The sequence below is a fragment of the Henckelia pumila genome, chromosome 3, assembly GCF_033568475.1.
Source record: "Henckelia pumila isolate YLH828 chromosome 3, ASM3356847v2, whole genome shotgun sequence".
NCBI lineage: Eukaryota > Viridiplantae > Streptophyta > Magnoliopsida > Lamiales > Gesneriaceae > Henckelia > Henckelia pumila.
Window position 1 is genome coordinate 201388681 of NC_133122.1, and position 22676 is coordinate 201411356.

A 22676-nucleotide genomic window follows, 5' to 3' on the forward strand; every position below is an offset into this window, starting at 1 on the left:
GCGAGAATCAAGCTCGCGCGCGCGCGAGTCCAACGTACAGGCCTCTGTTTTTATGTGCTGCGCACGCGCGAGGCCTTTGCCGCGCGCGCGCGCGTGTTCGGGGGTCATATGTGTTCCGAAAAATCCTTGTTTTGAGAAGAAATTAACTGATAGGCGTTTCGGACCATATATATACAAGATATAACATATTTTTTAGGGTTTCGGAAGCTCCAGAGCGCAGACAACGCAAGAGGAGGCGGCTACAAGGCTTGGGAGAGAAGATTTCTTCTTTCTTTTCTTCTTTTTATTTTTTATTTTTGAATTATTGTTTTTAATTATTGAGTAGTTTATTTTCAACCAAGACGACGTGATTGAGCCGAACAAATTCATGTAGAAAACTTAGATGTTTGTTTGGGATTTTTTAGAGTTGATTTTAGTTTATTGATTGTCATATTTATATTTGTCTTGTGAATAGTTTGATCAACTGTTTGCTTGCATGTTAATCAATTTCAAATCGACAGAGGAGGTTTCGATTTTGATCACTCTGATAATTAACATATTGTAAAACTGACTAGAAATAGAATTCGGTTTCATTATGCGGTTTGGGTGTAAACTAAATTTTCATAAATATTTAATGCATTCAAATTTGATTAGAATTACGAAAGATTAGTTCATCAATATTTGAATAGGTTTGATTGTTCTAGAAATAGACCTTTGAACAAATTAGGAGAATTCCCGTGAAATAAGATTAAATCTGAGTCCTGAATTGACTACATGTTACGTGATTTGTTCGGTACCTACGTGTGTCTTGGTTGTCTTTTTTTTAATTATTTTTATCTTTAGTTATTTTCATTCGTATTTCTTAAGCAGTTTTTATTTTATATTCTTATTTTATTTAATTCAAAATATTTTCTATTATTTTGTCTAGATTAAGTAAAATAATTAAATCTTGAGAATTGACAACAGTCCCTGTGGGATCGATACTTGGACTCTCTGTCCACTTTACTATTACTTGACCTGGTACGCTTGCCAGTAGATTTACATCACACCGATTTAGCCGGTCAATGGGCAATGGGGCAAGAGTTGCAGCCAAAGCTATTGGAGATGTTTACTTATTGTTGGACAATGATTTTAAATTATGTTTGAGAGATGTTTTGTTTGTACCAGATTTGGTGAAAAACATTGTTTCCATTTCTATGCTTGATAAAGATGGATATTCTTGTTTATTTGGCAAAGGTGTTTGCAATATTTACAAGAATGAATGTTTAATTGGTATAGGACAATTGGAAAATGATCTCTATAATTTAAAATTAAAAGATATTCCTATGTATAATGTCCAAGAGATATCAACAACATCCAAAAGAAAACAAGATACTCTAAATCTAGCACACTTATGGCATGCTCGATTAGGTCATATATCTTTTAAAAGGATGAACAAGCTAGTGGGAGAAGGCATGTTTGATATGTCTGATATTAATTCTCTTACTACTTGTGAACCCTGTCTAAAAGGAAAGATGACAAAAATTCCCTTTAAGGGCCATGTGGAGCGAGCCAAGGGACTGTTGGATTTGATCCATACAGATGTGTGTGGTCCACTTAGCATCACCACTAAGCACGGACATTCTTACTTCATTACCTTTACCGATGACTTCTCTAGGTATGGGTATGTGTATTTGATGAAATACAAATCTGAAGCTTTTGAAAAGTTCAAAGAATTCAGAAATGAAGTAGAAAAACAATTGGGACGAAGCATCAAGGCACTTCGATCGGATCGAGGTGGTGAGTACTTGAGTACTGAATTCCAAGAGTATCTTAGGGAGAATGGGATTTTCTCAAAGTGGAATCCTCCTGGTACACCTCAGTTGAATGGTGTTTCAGAACGTCGTAATCGAACTTTGATGGACACGGTTCGGTCTATGATGGGGTTCACGGAGTTGCCGCCATCCTTTTGGGGATATGCACTTGAGACAGCGGCACTTTTGTTGAACAATGTCCATTCAAAGGCAGTTGATAAGACACCATATGAGATATGGATGGGAAAATCTCCAAAGTATTCTTATCTAAGAATATGGGGATGCCCTGCTTATGTGAAGCAGATAGTGGGAGATAAATTGGATGCTCGATCCATTTTATGCTACTTCGTGGGATATCCAAGAAATTCGGTTGGATATTATTTCTATCATCCCAAAGAAACAAAGGTGTTTGTTTCTAGGAATGAAACCTTCTTGGAGAAGGAATTTCTATTGGATAGAAAATGGGAGATGATAGAACTCGAAGAAGTTCGAGAAACACCCATGATTGTGGAACCCACACCCGAACAGCCAAGAGAGGAGATACAAGCTCCTAGAAGATCCGAGAGGATCTCAAGACCACCTATGAGGTATGGTCTGCTTCTTGAAGAGGGCCAAGATGAGCCTGACCATGGATGTGATCCAAGGACCTTCAAGGAAGCATTGTCTGATGCCGATTCATCCAAGTGGCTTGAAGCTATGGAATCTGAGATGAATTCCATGTATTCGAACCAAGTATGGAATCTTGTGGATCCACCTGAAGGAATTGTTCCTATAGGGTGTAAATGGATTTACAAGAGGAAGCTTGGGACGGATGGGAAGGTTCTGACCTTCAAGGATCGATTGGTGGCAAAAGGTTATACTCAAAGGCAAGGAGTTGACTTTGAAGAAACTTTTTCTCCAGTCGCAATGTTCAAGTCCATAAGGATATTGCTTGCCATTTCCGCATGGTATGACTATGAAATATGACAGATGGATGTGAAGACAGCTTTTCTTAATGGGGATATTAAGAAAGAAATTTACATGTCTCAACCTGAAGGGTTCACATCTATCGGAAGTGAGCATAAAGTATGCAAACTTCAGAGATCTATCTATGGTCTCAAACAGGCATCTAGGAGCTGGAACCTCAGATTTGATGGTACAATCAAAGAGGTTGGGTTTACTAAGAATCCTGAGGAACCATGTGTGTATAAGAAGGTCAGTGGGAGTGCTGTGACATTCCTGGTACTTTATGTTGATGACATTCTACTCATTGGGAATGATGTAGGAATGTTGCAATCAACTAAAGTATGGTTATCGAGTAAGTTCTCGATGAAGGACTTGGGTGAAGCATCTTTTGTATTGGGAATACAAATCTATCAGGATAGATCAAAAAGATTTCTTGGTCTCACCCAGTCCACATACATTGATACCATCGTGAAGAGGTTCTCGATGAATGAGTCTAAGAGAGGACATCTACCAATGTGTCATGGCGTGTCTCTATCCAAGTCCATGTCTCCCAAAAATGATGCAGAGATAGAGACGATGACACGCATTCCATATGAATCTGCAATTGGTAGTATCATGTATGCGATGATATCTACACGTCCTGACGTGGCCTTTGCACTTAGTGTTACAAGTAGATATCAATCGAACCCTGGTCTTCCACACTGGAAAGCTGTGAAAGACATTCTCAAGTATTTGAGAAAGACTAAGAATATGTTCTTGGTTTATGGGGGTGGAGAACTAAAATTGGAAGGCTATACCGACTCTAGCTTCCAAAGCGATATTGATGATTCGAAGTCAACTTCCGGTTTTATATTCATGCTCAATGGTGCTGCTGTTTGTTGGAAGAGTTCCAAGCAAAAAAGCACTGCGGATTCAGCCACTGAGGCAGAATATATTGCTGCATCCGATGCTGCAAAGGAAGCTGTTTGGATTAGGAATTTCGTCCAAGAGTTGGGCGTTATTCCTAATGGAGTTGATCCAGTCCCGGTGTACTGCGACAACACTGGTGCCGTTGCTCAGGCAAAAGAACCAAGGTCTCATCAAAAATCCAAACATGTACTGAGAAAATACCACATCATCCAGGAAATTGTGGAACGAGGAGATGTCTTGTTAGACAGAGTCGCCTCCGCAGATAATGTTGCTGATCCACTAACTAAGCCTTTACCAGGACCATTCTTCGAAAAGCATCGCGAATCAATGGGTTTGAAGAATATGGGTAGTTGGCTCTAGTGCAAGTGGGAGATTGTTAGAGTAGGTGCCCGTCGAGCCAATGTGTTGGCCGATGGTCCTTGAGAGAACTCTTGTATGACAATCTTTATTTTAATAATATTTGACATTATTTAATTTGGCACATCTTTATCTTTATACCCATGCAAGCTGCATAGATAAAGCCCTTGAATATACAAATAGTAGAAAGAATATGAGATGGTCATGTGATGACTATCATGAAACTCATATTTGGAATACTGTATATTCTAAACTGTTCCTAGTCGATTCAGCCGCCATAAAGAAGGATAAAGGCCGCTCGAGCTTGAGACCAGTATTTGCGATGTGAGTACCATGTTTCATTGGTAGGGGACATGGAGATGTCCAAGCATGCAAATAGGTGCTCCTTGTAGAGTGCACTGAACAACCCTCCCTAAAGGATTTTCCAAGTGGTTCTCACTTATCGAGTGGAGAAGTCCTAGTTTATGGTTGTACACCATTAGTCCTTATAACCCGGGACAACATGGAGACTCTATATGCTAGTGCTTCACTTTGACTTGTTTACCGACTCATCTGGGGTTATCAGGTGGCAATGTTGGGTGTTGTGACGAAACATATAGGAGTCAATGCATTGTAGTCGGGGATTCACCGCTTACCTACGGGTATGGATATCCTATGTTATATCATGCATACGTAGCTTGAAATCTCTGATCAGAGTAAGTGTAATTAAGAAAGGAGTTTCTTGAATTACATTTTCGATGCAACTACGGCATGACACATAGTTATCGATTCAATGACAACTCTCGATAAACCAATGGTTGTCGAATCGGTCGGGATATATGAGTTGAAGGGACCGTAATGCACGCTAACCATAATTGATGGGTTCTTGCAGGCACTATCATTTGATACCTAGGGAGTCATGTAAGCAATGCTGCTAGATGTTTACATGACTGGTTGGGTACTATCAGACTTGAGTTTTCTGACGTTCTTATTATCAATGTGTTGATTAATAAGAATGGAGCTATATAGGGTATGCTCATATAAGGGACGTTTTGATCCCGAATCACATGGAGATGTGAACCCACTGCTAGTTATATCAGTGAACCATTGAGGGTCACACAAGTACTAGCTTTCTAGATCCCGTTGAGATTAAAATAAGTTCAATGTGTTGAACAACTTATAAAGGAGTTTATAAGTAAAATAAATTAGAAGTTTGACTTCTAAATTGGAGAATGAATGGAATAAGTAACTTTTAATTTGTGAATGTGTTCCAAGATTAAAAATTGACTTAAAATAATTAGTTTATGAAAATGGTGATTTTCTAAACTATTATTTTGAACTTAGTTAATTAATTCAAGTGTTGAATTAATTTAACACTAGTAGACATTTTAATGTACAAATAATTAGATTAATTCAAGTGTTGAATTAATTAAACACTATTGAGTCTAGTAGAGCTCAAATTAATATAGTGTTCTATAATTATTGATACTAGTGGACTTGAATGGGTTCAAGTTAAATTTAATTAATTGATTAAACTTAAATGGGTTTAGGTTTAATAATTAATTAAAAATAAGTTCAAATGACATTTGAATATATATATTTATATATGTATATATATATAGGCGTGTATATATATATATATATGATATATATGTGTCTGTATGGAATTTGAAGGGTTGAAAGATGGTTTGCAATTTTTCATGCATGTCTTGCAATTTTCCATGCATGGCTTAATTGTACTCATTAATCCCTCTTTTTTAATATATTATTTTGAATTATATATACACACACACAATCCACTCCAAAAATCCTAGAAGTGGCCGAACACTCCATTATATTTTCCTCCAAGTTTTCTTTCATTTTTGTGGGAGAAGGAAAGGAAAATCTCAATGAAAAATCCTCTAAATATTCTAGTGCATATTTAGAGTGGATCTAGATCGTCTAGTCGTGGACCTAATTCGAAGGCTCAAAGTGTTGAATCCATTTTGAGCAAGGAGTGCTCTTGGAAGCTTGTAGATTGAGTCTACCATTTTTCAAGAGCCTAGTTGTTTATCAACTTGGTTGGAGCCATAAATCAATCCTTGAGATTGATATGTAAAATTCTAAACACCCTATGGTTGTTTGAGTCTTTGAATACTACACAAGTGCTCGGATTTCTTTTATTAAAAATTTTATATTTCCGCTGCGTTTCCGGGCACGAGTTAACCGATCCCCTTCATAGGGAGCAGGAGCCTTGAGGATTTTATTATACAGGATTGATATAGCTGTATAATGTTTAAGTTTTCGATTTGGTTGTATCACTATAGTATTAAGCCTGGATTATTTACTAAGCTGATATGTAAATTATGGATTATGTTTCCGCACGTTTTACTATGTTGCATATATTGTTGTATTAAGTTTAATGCATGCTATTAGTTGTCACTTAGTGGTAATTCCCTGCAGGGTCACTACACGATCGTTGTCTATAAATAGAAGGCCGAGAATTTATTTTCAATTGCCAATTCCGGATTTCCTCTCTACTCTAGTCGTATTCGAGTTGTTCTAGCCTTCCTAGGCTTGCCCCAGGAGTCATTGAGGCGTTCGATAGTCGTAGTGGAGTTGTGCCCAAGTTCTGGAGGCATCGGCATCAAAGGGCTAACGACGGACGAAGGTATAGATTTTGCTTCCTAAAAATATTTAGGAGTATGCTTTAGCTTAGTTAAGGCTTTTAGAGCGCTATAATGATAGTAGTGTCATTTGGCAGTGTAGAGCAGACTATAGGCGTGGACCTTTCGAGATATCCTGACTGAGTATGCATGTATTATGTGACTGCATGGTTTATATGTCATTGATTTATGCTGCATTCATTTGCATACTGAGCTATCTCCTTCGAGATGTCTGTTAGTAGGGTTTTTCCCTATCCTGTTAGTGGTTGGACTTCCATCGATTTGGGTCCGGCATATCCACTTGTATTATGGTATGGGAGCCAACTCCTGAAGCGACGGCACAGCGTGCTACATACCAGGGCCCGGTCTGTCTCTGTTATCTGATTCTTGACCTCGAGTTTATAGGGAGTTCACTTTTCATGCATGTATACTCATACTCTCGTGCTGAGCGTTTTATGCTCACGTCTCGTACTCTGTGTTTCTGGACACCCTATTCCTTGGGGCAGGTTTGCGATTGGACGAGGCTGGGGGATCCAAGAGAGGCTAGGCAGTGGTTGGCCAGCTGGAGCTTCGTCTAGGTTTTATTTCTGTTGTTTTGGGTTGATACAGCTATTCGATTTGGTTGTATAAAATTGGATAAATTACAGATTCCTTTCCTTGGGATTGTATTTATTTATGGTTTCCGCAAGATTATTTCTGATATCTGTTTTATTAAGTTAATTGCATGCCTAAGTTCTGTTTAGTAAGTGATCCGGGTAAGGGTCACTACATTTATGGTATCAAAGCATGCATAGTATTCTTGGGATTTAGACTCTGCATAAGGTAACCGTGAGGTACTTTTGTAGATGGCAGATCGTGACGACCAGAGTTCTCATGGCAGTATTGGTGGGCGTTGGGGTGATGCCGACCGGGAGCCTCGTCGAGAACGGCGTCATCGTCATCATGACGACGAGCATTTCACTGTGCGTCGATTCTTAGCTATGGGTCCTAAGCCCTTAGTTGGAGGTGAGTCTCCGGAGGATGCAGAGAACTGGTTAGACCGCATGGAGATGACTTTTCAGACTTTCCAATGCACCGAGGAGCAGAAGATGGAGACCCTGGGTTATCTTCTGGATGGACGTGCGCGCAGGTGGTGGAGGTTTACTTCTGCACCTTTTGTTGCGGCGAGAGGAATGGCCACCTGGGCTGAGTTCCGCACAGCTTTTCAGAAGCTGTATTTTCTTCCTGCACTCCGACAGTCGAAGGAAGGCGAGCTACTGAGTCTGCGATAGGGAGCCATGTCTATCGATGAGTATCAGCAGAAGTTCTTTGATCTGCTATCCTATTGCCCCGAGATTGCTGACAGCTCTGGGATGAAGTATAATCTGTTCCTTCAGGGCCTTAACCTTGAGATCCATGACCGTGTGGCGGTTGGCGACGACATGTCCTATGAGGATTTGGTGAGCCGTTGTCACCAGGCTAAGGACAGCATTCGGCGGAACAGGTCTTTCTCTCAGTCGAGACCTACTAGTTCTTTAGGTCCCCGTGCCCAATCTTTCAACAAGTCTGGATCTACTTCTTCTTCCTCTGGCTCTGCTGGTGTTGTCCATTTTGGTAAGAAGGACAAGTGTGATCACTGTGGGAAGAACCATCCATCCGACAAGTGCCGTAAAGCTTCTGGAGCTTGTTTCCGTTGTGGAGAGACTGGTAATATCCGGAGAGATTGTCCACTATCTGGGGGAGGCGGTTCTGGATCTGGTTCAGGATCTGGTTCTCAGGCCACCGTACAGCAGAGGTCGCAAGGACAGCCTGCTGGGAGTTCTCATTTGAGGCCACGAGCTTCTGGCCAGGTGTGTGCCCTGAGACATGATCAGGCAGTGGAGGAGAATGAGAAAGTCATCGCAGGTACATTTCTGCTTTATGGTATACCTGCTATTGTACTTATTGACACTAGCGCATCTCATTCCTCCATTTCTGCACATTTTGTTAAGAGGCATAAGTTACCATGCATTGCACTAGACGTAGTGATGTCTGTTTCTACTCCGACGGGCCAATCTGCTTTGGCTAAACGTCTAGTGATGGGTTGTCCTTTAGAGTTCGAAGGGAACATTCTGTTAGCGAATCTCATGGTCCTGGCGATGGATGACTTTGATTGCATTCTGGGAATAGATATATTGACTACCTATTGAGCTTCAGTGGACTGCTATCAGAGATTAGTACGCTTTCATCCGGAGGGGAGTGAGAGCTGGTTTTTCTATGGTGAGGGAGCGCGACCTCCGATGCCTTTGGTATCAGCTTTGAGAGCCTGTCGAGCTCTAGAGTCTGGTGGGGAAGGCTACCTTATCTATGCAGTTGATTTGTCCGCTGAGAGTATTGGGATAGAGAGCATTCCTGTTGTGGATGAATTCCCAGATGTATTTCCTGATGAGATTCCGGGTTTTCCTCCTGCTAGGGAAGTCGAGTTTGGCAAAGAGTTGATGCCGGGTACTTCGCCTATTTCTCAAGCACCGTATCGTCTGGCTCCGTCAGAGATGCGTGAGTTGAAGAATCAGCTACAGGATCTTTTGGACAAGGGATACATTCGCCTAGTGTATCTCCTTGGGGAGCTCCTGTTCTCTTTGTGAAGAAAAAGGATGGGTCGATGCGGCTGTGCATTGACTATCGGCAGCTGAATCGAGTCACTGTGAAGAACAAGTATCCATTGCCTTGTATTGATGACTTGTTTGATCAGTTGCAGGGCACGTCAGTTTACTCCAAGATTGACTTGAGATCTGGGTATCATCAGTTGAGAGTCCGTGATCAGGACATAGCCAAGACTGCATTCCGTACTCGCTATGGGCATTACGAGTTCCTAGTGATGCCATTTGGTTTGACTAATGTGCCGGCTATATTCATGGATCTGATGAACCGTGTTTTCAGGGAGTATTTGGACTAGTTTGTCGTGGTCTTCATTGACGACATATTGGTGTATTCGCGTAATACGGAAGAGCATGTTTCTCACTTGCGGTTGGTACTACAGACTCTTCGGGATGAGCAGTTGTACGCCAAGCTGAGCAAGTATGAGTTTTGAATGGATCGAATGGTCTTTCTTGGCCATATCATATCCAGGGAAGGGATTTCTGTTGATCCAAGCAAGATTGAAGCGGTACTTAATTGGTCGCGTCCGACGACAGTTGCTGAGATCCGTAGTTTTCTGGGTCTAGCAGGGTATTATCGTCGCTTCATTCTGAACTTCTCTCAACTAGCTCGACCTTTGACGCAGCTTACCTACAAGGGTGTGGATTTCGAGTGGTCCTCCGAGTGTGAGGAGAATTTCTGTGAGCTTCGATGGCGGTTGACTTCTGCGCCGGTGTTGGCATTACCATCAGGATCTGGAGGGTATGTGGTATACACGGATTCTTCTCTTCAGGGGTTAGGTTGTGTCCTGACTTAGAATGGGCATGTGATCGCATACGCTTCTAGACAGCTGAAGCTTCACGAGGACAACTATCCAATCCATGATTTGGAATTGGCAGCCATTGTGTTTGCTTTGAAGATCTGGCGTCATTATCTGTATGGCGAGAAATTTGAGATCTTCACCGACCATAAGAGTCTCAAGTATTTGTTTACTCAGGCGGAGTTGAACATGAGGCAGAGACATTGGATGGACTTGCTTAAAGACTATGATTGCGAGATTAAGTACCATCCGGGAGCTGCTAATCTCACTGCTGATGCCTTGAGTCGCAAGGTGCGACTATCCGCACTTCAGACTTGTTCGATATCTAGTGCGATCAGTGACTGTTGTACTTCAGGATATACCTTCAAGCATAAGAAAGGTATGCAGAATATCCAGATGTTTGCGATACTATCTGAGCCAGCTTTGTGTTCGCGGATTCGAGATGCTCAGATGTCTGATTCGAAGACCCAGCGTTTAGCTCGTCTAGCTAACGAGAGTAGCTCGTCTGGATTTCATTATCAGTCAGATGGCTTTCTGTGTTTGTCTGGTAGGCTTGTGATTCCGCAGGATGAAGAGTTGCGAGAGGAGATTTTGTCTCAGGCACATCGCACTAAGTTAAGTATTCATCCTAGGAGCAACAAGATGTACAAAGATCTACGTACTCGTTTCTGGTGGAAGGGAATGAAACGCAGTGTTTATCAGTTTGTTTCGAGATGTTTGGTGTGTCAACAGGTCAAAGCAGAGCACCGACGACCTGGAGGATTGCTTCACAGTCTGCCTATTCCTGAATGGAAATGGGAGTTTATCACAATGGACTTTGTGACCCATTTGCCGATATCCCCGAGGAACTGTGATGCTATCTGGGTTGTGGTGGACCGACTCACCAAGTCAGCGCATTTCATTGCCTATAGTCGAGAGTACAATGTAGATCGTATGGCTCGGTTGTATATTCAGGAGATCGTTCGACTTCATGGAGTGCCTGTGACCATTGTCAGCGATTGGGACCCCAGGTTCACTTTTAGATTCTGGGGGAGTGTTCAGTGTGCGATGGGTACTACTCTCAGTTTGAGTACTGCCTATCATCCGAAGACTGATGGTCAGTCAGAGCGCACTATCCGTACTTTGGAGGATATTCTTAGAGCGTGCGTCATGGATTTTGGTTCAGCCTGGCAGGATCATTTGTCGTTGATCGAGTTCGCGTACAACAACAGCTATCATACTAGTATTGGGATGGCACCTTTTGAGGTGTTTTATGGGCGACATTGTCATACTCCACTCTTCTGGGAAGAAGTGGGGGAGATACAGGCTGAGGGACCGGAGCTTATCCAGCAGGCGGTAGACATTGTCGATCAGATCAAGAAACGGATTAAAACTGCACAGGATCGTTAGGCCAGCTATGCTAATATCAAGTGTAGGCCTTTGCAGTTCGATGTCGGGGAGAAAGTGTTTCTGAGAGTGTCACCTTTCCGCAAGATTCTCAGATTTGGCCTTATGGGCAAGTTGTCTCCCAGGTTTATCGGTCCGTTTGAGATCTTGGAGAGCATTGGCGATTTGGCTTATCAACTAGCTTTGCCACCACATCTATCCAGTATTAACGACGTGTTTCACGTATCTCTGTTGCGACGGTATGTGGCGGATGAATCTCATATTCTGCAGCGGTCTGAGGTTCAGGTGAACAAGGATTTGACTTATGTTGAGAATCCTATTCGTATCCTGGATTATAAGGATAAGGTTTTGCGGAACAAAGTCATTCCTCTGGTTTTAGTTCAGTGGCAGTGCCGAGGCACTGAGGAAGCTACTTGGGAGCTTGAGGACAGGATGCGTGAAGACCATCCTGAGTTGTTTTGATTTCATTCTTAATTTGTATTCAGTTGCAAACTCTGTAAACGTTTGATTTGAATGAAGAATGTTTCTGATTTCTGTATTTCATTCAGTACTTAAGATCTGATTTCGAGGATGAAATATCTTAAGTGGGGGAGAATGTAGTAGCCCGTAACCAAAATCAGTAATTAAGGGATTAATCATAATTACTTGGGTAGAGTTCGGAAGCTCCGAAGGTGAGTTCGAAAGCTCCGAACAGGATCGGAAGCTCCGAAGGTGGATCGGAAGCTCCGATGGTATTACGTCAGGCATGACGTGTGGCAAGATCGGAAGCTCCGATCAGGATCGGAAGCTCCGATCACCCCTATCCGAAGTCAACAAGTGATATTTTGACACATGGCAGATCAGGATCTTCGGAAGCTCCGATGGCAGGATCGGACATTCCGATCGAGGATCGGAGGTTCCGATCATTGTCTATAAATAGAAGGCCGAGAATTCATTTTCAATTGCCAATTCCGGATTTTCTCTCTACTCTAGTCGTATTCGAGTTGTTCTAGCCTTCCTAGGCTTGCCCCGGGAGTCGTCGAGGCATTCGATAGACGTAGCGGAGTTGTGCCCAAGTTCTGGAGGCATCGGCATCAAAGGGCTAACGACGGACGAAGGTATAGCTTTTGCTTCCTAAAAATATTTAGGAGTATGCTTTAGCTTAGTTAAGGCTTTTAGAGCGCTATAATGATAGTAGTGTCATTTGGCAGTGTAGAGCAGACTATAGGCGTGGACCTAGAGTTGGTAGAGCTTGCACTGATTTGAGGTACGAAAGTACTGTTCGAGATATCCTGACTGAGTATGCATGTATTATGTGACTGCATGGTTTATATGTCATTGATTTATGCTGCATTCATTTGCATACTGAGCTATCTCCTTCGAGATGTCTGTTAGTAGGGTTTTTCCCTATCCTGTTAGTGGTTGGACTTCCATCGATTTGGGTCCGGCATATCCACTTGTATTATGGTATGGGAGCCACCTCCTGAAGCGACGGCACAGCGTGCTACATACCAGGGCCCGGTCTATCTCTGTTATCTGATTCTTGACCTCGATTTTATAGGGAGTTCACTTTGCATGCATGTATACTCATACTCTCGTGCTGAGTATTTTATGCTCACGTCTCGTACTCTGTGTTTTTGGACACCCTATTTCTTGGGGCAGGTTTGCGATTGGACGAGGCTGGGGGATCCAAGAGAGGCTAGGCAGTGGTTGGCCAACTGGAGCTTCGTCTAGGTTTTATTTCTGTTGTTTTGGGTTGATACAGCTATTCGATTTGGTTGTATAAAATTGGATAAATTACAGATTTCTTTCCTTGGGATTGTATTTATTTATGGTTTCCGCAAGATTATTTCTGATATCTGTTTTATTAAGTTAATTGCATGCCTAAGTTCTGTTTAGTAAGTGATCCGGGTAAGGGTCACTACATTGAAGTTGGGTTATGGATCAATTTTCGGGGGTCGCGCTCCCTCACCATAGAAAAACCAGCTATCACTCCCATCCGGATGAAAGCGTACTAATCTCTGATAGCAGTCCACTGAAGCTCGATAGGTAGTCAGCATGTCTATCCCCAGAATACAATCGAAGTCATCCATCGCAAGAACCATGAGATTCGCTATCAAAATGTTCCCTTCGAACTCCAAAGGGCAACCCATCACTAGACACTTAGCCAAAGCAGATTGACCCGTCGGAGTAGAAACAGAAACTACTACGTCTAGTGCAATGCATGGTAACTTATGCCTCTTAACAAAACGTGCAGAAATGAAGGAATGAGATGCACCAGTGTCAATAAGTACGATAGAAGGTGTACCAAAAAGTAGAAATGTACCTGCGATGATCTTCTCATTCTCCTCCACAGCCTGATAATGCCTCAAGGAGAACACCTGGCCAGAAGCCCGCGGCCTCAAATGAGAACTCCCAGCAGGCTGTCCCTGCGACCTCTGCTGAACGGTGGCCTGAGAACCCGATCCCGAACCAGAACCAGAACCAAAACCGCCTCCCCCAGACAATGGACAATCCCTCCGAAGATGACCAACCTCTCCATATCGAAAACAAGCTCCAAAAGCTTTGAGGCATCGGTCGGTCGGATGGTTCTTCCCACAATGATCACACTTGTCCTTCTTCCCAAAACGGACAAGACCAGCAGAACCAGAGGAAGAAGTAGTAGATCTGGACTTCTTGAAAGTCTGAGCACGGGGACCCAAAGAACTCACAGACCTAGACTGAGAGAAAGACCTGTTCCGCCGAATGTTATCCTCCGCCTGGTGACAACGGCTCACCAAACCCTCGTAGGTCATGTCATCACCAACCGCCACACGGTCATGAATCTCAGGGTTAAGGCCCTGAAGGAACAGATTATACTTCATCTTAGACCTGTCAGCAATCTCGGGGAAATAGGATAACAGATCGAAGAACTTTTGCTGATACTCGTCAATAGACATGGCTCCCTATCGCAGACTCAGTAGTTCGCCCGCCTTCGACTGACGGAGTGCGGGAGGAAAATACAGCTTTTGGAATGCTGTGCGGAACTCGGCCTAGGTGGCCACTCCTCTCGCCGTAACAAAAGGTGCAGAAGTAAACCTCCACCACCTACGGGCTCGCTCATCCAGAAGATAACCCAGTGTCTCCATCTTCTGCTACTCTGTGCAGTGAAAAGTCTGGAAAGTCATCTCCATGCGGTCTAACCAGTTCTCCGCATCCTCTAGAGACTCGCCTCTAACCAAGGGCTTAGGACCCATCTGCAGGAATCGGTGCACACTAAAATGATCCTCATCACGATGACGATGATGGCGTTCCTGACGACGCTCCCAGTCGGCATCGTCCCAACGTCCACCAATACTGTCGTGACTACTCTGATCATCACGATCCGCCATCTACAAAAATTACCTCACAGTTATCTTATGCAGAATCTAAATTGCCAAGAATACTATGCATGCTCTGATACCATAAATGTAGTGGCCCTTACCGAGATCACCTACTAAACAGAATTTAGGCATGCAATTGACTTAATCAAACAGTAATCAGAATTAAACTTCGGAAACCAAAACCAAAAATACAATCCTAAGGAAAGGAATCTGTAAATATCCAAATAGTTATACAACCAAATTGAATGTTGTATCAACCCAATACAAAGAATAAACCTAGACGAAGCTCTAGCTGGCCAACCACTGACTAGCCCCTCTTGGATCCACTCGCTTCGTCCAATCGCAAACCTTTCCCAAGGAATAGGGTATCCAGAAACACAGAGTACGAGACATGAGCATAAAACGCTCAGCACGAGAGTATGAGTATACATGCATGCAAAGTGAACTCCCTAAAAACTCGAGGTCAAGGATCAGATAACAAAGACATACCGGGCCCTGGTATGTAGCACGTTGTGCCGTCGCTTCAGGAGGTGCTCACATACCGAAATACCAGTGGATACGCGGGACCCAAATCGATGGACTACTAACAGACATCTCAATAGAGATAACTCAAGATGTAAATGTATGCAGCATAAAATCATGGCATATAAATCATGCAGTCACATAATACATGCATACTCAGTCAAGATATCTCGAACAGTACTTTCGTACCTCAAATACTAGGCGCGCTCTACCAGCTCTAGGTCTATGCCTATAATCCGCACTACACTGCCAAATGATACTAATATCATTAAAGAGCTCTAAAAGCCTTAACTAGGCTATTGCATACTCCTAAATATTTTTAGTAAGCAAAAGCTATACCTTTGTCCGTCGTTAGCCCTTTTCTGTCGATTGCCTCACAACTAGGCCACAGCTCCGCTACGACGTCTGGATCGCTATGCCACTTTCGAATTCCTGATGGGACGCCTAGAATTCCCTAGATATGAGTTAGAAGGCTAAGGAATCGAGAGAGAAGTGGTGAATGGTGTGTTTTGAAATGAATCTCGGCACTTCTATTTATAGACCACGAACGAAACGTCCGTTCCTCAACGTTGCGTCCGTTCTGCCTGAAGAACGTTGCGTCCGTTCACCATCGTTGCTTCCGATGGTGCCAATGTCACATCAAGTACGTAAGCAGTGACGCATTTCTGATGGCACGAACGTTGCATCAGTTCCTAGAACGTTGCTTCCGTTCTGCCTGACCCTCCGGACCATTTTTTATCATTCTGGGTCTAATCCCGGGCTCCGTTAATCCATTAGAAGTCTTCTTAATCCTGTTTATCAGTGTAATTAGCAATTACTTACTAAAATTGGGTACGGGCTACTACAAGCAATGTGAGGACAATAAGGTAGCAAATCAAAGAATTTCTGCTGGTACTCCTCAATCCTCATCGTACCCTGTCGTAAACTCAGTAACTCACTAGCTTTCGCATGTCGTAGAGCTGGAGGAAAATACAGTCTCTGATAAGAAGTACGGAACTCGACCCACGTAGCTAATCCCCTCGCTGCTATGAATGGTGCGGAAGTAGATCTCCACCACTTCCTCGCTCTACCCTCAAGCATAAAGGCAAGAATCTCCATCTTATCCTCGCCTGTGCAACGGAACTCCTGAAAACACTGCTCCATTCTCTCGAGCCAATCCTCAGCCTCCTCAGGCGTCTCACCTCCTGTCAAGGGCTTCAGGCTAACCTCCTTAAATCTGCGCATGCTCACTCGTCTGCGCTCCTCATGCTGACCTCGACGACGTATACGATCATTCGGATTGCCCCATCGACCGCCGCCTTCGCTATCGTGGCTCTCATCGTAATCTTCCATTTGTTGCATAAGAATAGATAATTACTTAATCTGCTTTTACGAACTTCCCAGTGCAATACGCTCTGATACCAAAAAGTGTAGTGACCCAACCCGGATCCACTAATCTAATCAGAGTTATAATAAAGCGCATGCAATAATACTTAAAGTGTAAGAAGCGGATAATTTAAAATACAACGAATCCAATCGGCAGAATACAACCGACGATAACATAAGTGTATAAATACCATTATACTGTTGGAGAACGCAGCGTTCAGATCAATTAGGATTGATACCCAGTGCAGCGGAAGTTTAAAATTTTTGTATGGAACGATTCCATAATGGGTATTAACCTTACGATTAAATTGTGTGTGTAAAAATTAAATAACAATTATAAAATTTTTACCTTTAATCTCGAATCGAGATTTTGGACACCAACAGATTTCTCTGCTCTTGTTGTATATCCCTGGAACTGATGGACGAACTGTTCTTCAATCAGGTCCACGAATAGATATTTAATCCCTCTGATAGATTGCACTAGAAAATCTATCAGAAGTTTCTACGAAGAGATTAACGAATTTGATCCCTTAAACCAGAATGTAATTCAAAATCACAGGCTGGATTTTTCTCGAGCAGAGGGAGAGAGGGGGGACGGCCACCTTTAAAAATTAACTAGGGTTTTCGAAAAATCCTTGTGACCTGTTGTGTCTAATTTCTGTACTGCAATAACTTATTTATAATGTAGGCCACTAACAGCTTAGGGCCCATTAGTCATAAGTTCAAGCCCGACAAGCAAAGCCCGCATGTTCAGAAATTAATATAAAATTCATCGTGACTCCGATTGATAAACCGATTTCACCAATGTGCACAGAAACCATTTCTGCACCTTTTAAAGTCAAGATAAATTTTTCTGAATCCGAATTCAGTGATTTCCAAAAATGGCCATCCCTATGTCATTTTAGGAAATCTTACTCCTCTACTCTTAAATAAGAAGTCCAACTTCTTCGTTCATTAAATTTAACTCTTTAAATTTAACTATCTCAACGGGGATTAAAAATCCATTACACTGTGTGACCCTCCATGGTTCAGGGATACAGCTAGCCGTGGGCTCACAACTCCTTGTGACTCGGAACAACAATTTCCGACTTGCCCATCGAATCATGGTATGAGCGCCTAGCAACATCGCCCCATGATTCCCTAGGTATCACTGATAGTGCCTACAAGAACCAGTAGATTTTGGTTAGCGTACAGTACGGTCCCTTCATCCAAATATCCCGATCGAATCAACAACCATTGGTATATCGAGAGTTGCTCGAGATTCGATAACTATGCAATACATCTTGAAGATCAAATAGTGACATCGCATGTGCTACTAAGAAACCATTTCTTAAATCACATCATGTACTCTGGCCAGAGATTCGTCACACTAATATCTCCTCAGATCGCATAGGATATCCACACTCGCAAGTATGTGGTGAATCCTTGACAACAAAGCATCGACTCCTATATGTGTTGTAACTGTACCCAATCCCGACACCTGATGACCCCAATAGAGTCGGTAAACGAGTCAAAGCACAGTACTAGCATATAGAGTCTCAATGATGTTTCAAGTAGTAAGGACTAATGGTGTACAACCAAAACCGCGGACTTTATCCACTCGATAAGTGATAACCACTTGGAAAGTCCGGATAGGGTAGTTCGATCATTCATCATATGAATATCCATTTGCATGCTTCGAACATCTCTATGTTCCTTACCAATGAAACGTGGTACTCTGCATCGCAAATGCTAGTCTCAAACTCGAGCGTTCCTTATCCTTATTATCGGATGGCTCAATCGACTAGGAACAGTTTAGAATATACAGTGACTATAAGATGTGTTTCATGATAGACATCTCCATGTTCTATCACATCTTACATACACTATAGTATATTCAAGGTCTTTATCAAAACAACAATAGTATATCACAATATAACAATATGAAGAAAGATAAAGTCATTGCCATTAATAAAAGTGTAAATAATATTAAACAAAAGATTGTTTATACAAAGAGTCATCAAAGCCCTTAGCCACAAGTTGGCTCACCGGGCACCCACTCTTTCATATACAACCAAATCGAAGGTTCAGGATAAATAAATCCCTACCCTCTAAAACCTCACGCTCTCGGATCCTCAAACCTGTTGAGAGTCGCCTGGACCGTCCCGCCTCAAACCTGCCCCGCCACAAGGTACACCACAATACCCAAACACAGGGGCGTGAGCGACAACGCTCAATACATAAGCATTGATATATGTACAAATTTGCGCACACAGATGATTTAAAATCTCGGGTAAAACACTTGTTTATGGTGCCAGGAATATACAGTATCGGCTAGAGAGCGACTCCACGGGGTAATCGTATATTCTATATCAGGGTTGAGCCAACCCCATCCTGACCCGAATCCAAAACAGGATACAAGTCCCATATGGAAACTGTCATACCTAGCTCGAGTCCAACATGAGATCACTCACTGTTCCCTATGAAGACTGTCAATGACTCACATATCTCGGAATGCAGTCATACGTAAAATCGTGCATGTGCTAAGGCGGTAAAACATGCTAAAACGTGATAAAACATATAACACATACTCATGCAACATACATGCAAATATATCATGACGGATATTTCGGTCAGTACTTACGTACCTCTAACACTGCTGGTCAAAACCTAGCTCCGCTGGTCTAGACTCCAAGCCTACTAGTCCATTCTAGTGCTACTGCGATGCAAATATTCATGCATCAATAATTAAGGTCTAAAAGCCTTAACTAAACTATTCTATACTCCTAAATATTTTTAGGAAGCCAAAGCTATATATACCTACGTCCGCCGTTAGCCCTTTGCTGTCGCTTGCCTCAAAACTAGGCCACAGCTCCGCTACGATGCCTGGATCGCTATACCACTTCCGGATTCCCCATAGAATGCCTAGATCTCCCTATATCTGAGTTAGAAGGCCTAGGAATCGAGAGAGAGAAGAGAGAAAATGTGCGAGTTGAAATGAATCTCGGCTCCTCTATTTATAGACACGGAGCGGAACGTCCGTTCTCTATCGTTGCATCCGTTCTCCCATCGTTGCGTCCGATGTCCTATCACCTGCGTAAGCAATGACGTCATCTTGCTGACGTCACGGATGACATCAGTAGGCCAGAACGTTGCTTCCGATCCATGAACGTTGCTTCCATTCCTGATCACCCTTCGGGCCTTTTCCGATCATTCTGAATCCATTTTTGAAGTCCGTTAATCCAACAGAAACTTTCTTAATCGTGTATTAATAAATCAAAACATGATCACATAATTAATTATTCATTAATCATTAAGTCTGGATACAGGTCACTACAATAAATCAGTCGCGTTTCGATTTGGGGAGGTCGTTGAGGGTGAGATTCGCTCGATGTATAAGATCGAAAATTATGCCTATTATCAACTATAAATTGTTATATATCGGTTTTTACTCTATTATTATTATTTTCAAAATTAATGATATATGTGAAATTGTGTGCAATCGTATCTTGTTCAATTTCTTCTTCTTCTTTTTTTTAAAAAAATAATAATAAATATCATATACAAAAATCGGTTATTTCTGTGAGATAAATATCTCATTCGACTCGATCCATAAAAAAATATATTTTTTTTACCAAAAATAATACATTTTTATTATTATTATTATTATTATTATTATATATTATCAGTCAACCCGTCTCAGAAGAGATTTAATATATCCATATATCATATTCACTTTAATTAAACGAAAGTTAGCTTTCTGTCAACAGCGGACCCAATATATCATGGAGGCAAGGGACCAATCGTTTTTCTTTTCTCTAAGTTTCATCTCCCAAATTCATTTAATAGCCATGTCTGGCCTTAACTTGTGATCCCCACAACTACAAATCATGGATCTTCCCTTGACAGATCCAACACCATGCAAATAATGTAAATTTAATCGATTTAATTAGTAAGTAAAAATAAATTTTTTTACTATACAATGTTACTAGATATTTATTTAAATTTTTTTTGTTTGGACTATAAGCTTCCAACGTCCGATCTTCTGAAAACTCTTAAGTAAAATAAAACCCTCTAAAAAATTGTAAGCTATCGGTTTTCAAAAAATTTAATATTTTTCACTTAAATTTACAATAACAATCTCCACATCTATAATAAAATATGACTCCCACAACACCATAATGATATATGCAATGCATAATGTAATTTCAGACACAAATATAATTAACACTCGTAGTATTTGATTTTTTCTTCAATATAAGACAGAAATATTTTTATAGTGTCACTTTCAGGCTCGATGTGATTACAGGATCGGATGATATGTGATCTACATTGCACAGATTTTAAACAGGATACTTCGTTTTCATCTTTTTCTATAATGCCCCTCCATTTAAAGAGCTGAGAACGAAATTATTCTAGGTTATCCATAAATTTCAGTAATTATTATATATGACAGCCACGTTTCATTTTTCTGGCTTCAACATCGGATGTATACCAAAACTAAAAACCGAACCTAACTATACATATATAATTTTTCTATGAATAGCCCCAGTCGCATTCCAGTATACATAATATATTAGTTAAATCTTCGAACTAATACGATAGACTATACAAACCATGCTAATTTAACAAACCATTTTGACAAATCTTAATTATACATGTGACAAACTCGTTCGAAAAAGTAATTATTCACAATCGAACGGACCATAATCATTAATCAAATATTCAACTATTACACCTACTATTTTTTAGTACAGTTTAATTTTATTCCATGTTAAATAATTTAATTATCTCTCGGACATGACAAATATCAAAGTTTAAGGCAGTCTCTAGACCCAGTTGGGACAAAGATAACAGATCTATTAATCTGGTATTTCAAATGACCATGCTGCCCTTTTCGTATGCGAGGAGTAGAGGTGCAAACGAGTTGAGCTACTTGTGAATAGCTCGTGAATAGATCGGTCAAAACTCGACTCGAGCTTGATTTGACCGAACTCGAGCTCGAAAACATACCATCGAGCTCGAGCTCGAAATATATGTGCTCGAGTAGCTCGCGAGCTACTCGAAAACACATATAAATATAAAATATAATATAAATATATATATAAATATAATGTATATAATATTTTATTTATTTATTTATTCATATAATTTTATATTTATATATAATTTTCGAGCTCGAGTAGCTCGAGCTCGAGCTCGAGTAGCTCGAGCTCGAGCTCGAGTAGCTCGAGCTCGAGCTCGAGTAGCTCGAGCTCGAGCTCGAGTAGCTCGAGATATAAACGAGCTCGAGCTCGAATGCGAAATTAACTACTCGATCGAGCTCGATCTCGAGCTCGAGTAGTTAAATATGAGTCGAGCTCGAGCTCGAGTAGTGTAATACTCGACTCGGCTCGACTCGTTTGCACCCCTAGCGAGGAGTGAAAAGAAACTTTGAACTTTGAAAGGAAATAACGTGACACTTAAAATATTTGGAAATTGTCCACGCACATTTATTTTTTAAAAAAATTATTACATGGTTTTTTTCAGCAATTAAATTTAGAAAATTAATTTTAAAGTCTCTCCAACGATTATATATATATAGAGAGAGACTTGATCTCCGTGCTCAAAACAATTTCGATTGACTTGAAATTTTCACGGTAGGATCGTTTCAAAAATACGAATCCAACGATATATCATATGCTACAAATTTCAATCTCGATGGTCGGAATCGTGAAGATGGCCAAAAATAGGGTTATGCAGTTTTTGGCCACAAGTTACGTTTGTTTTAAATAAAACTATTATCCTAACATTTTTTTAAGAAAAAACAATAAATTTAACGTCTGTTTATAATTTTTCTGAATATGCAACACAATGACCAATATAACATTCTATTATTGCATATTTTAAAAAGAAATCAAAAAAAAAAAATTCCGATGAGATGATGTCTCGAATCAATTTGTTGAGACTAATTTCTAACTCAACCTAATACATGAAAAATATTATATTTTATAATAAAAATACTCTTTTTTCACGAAAATACGAATCAAATCGACCTAAGAAGAGATATGATAATTCAAAT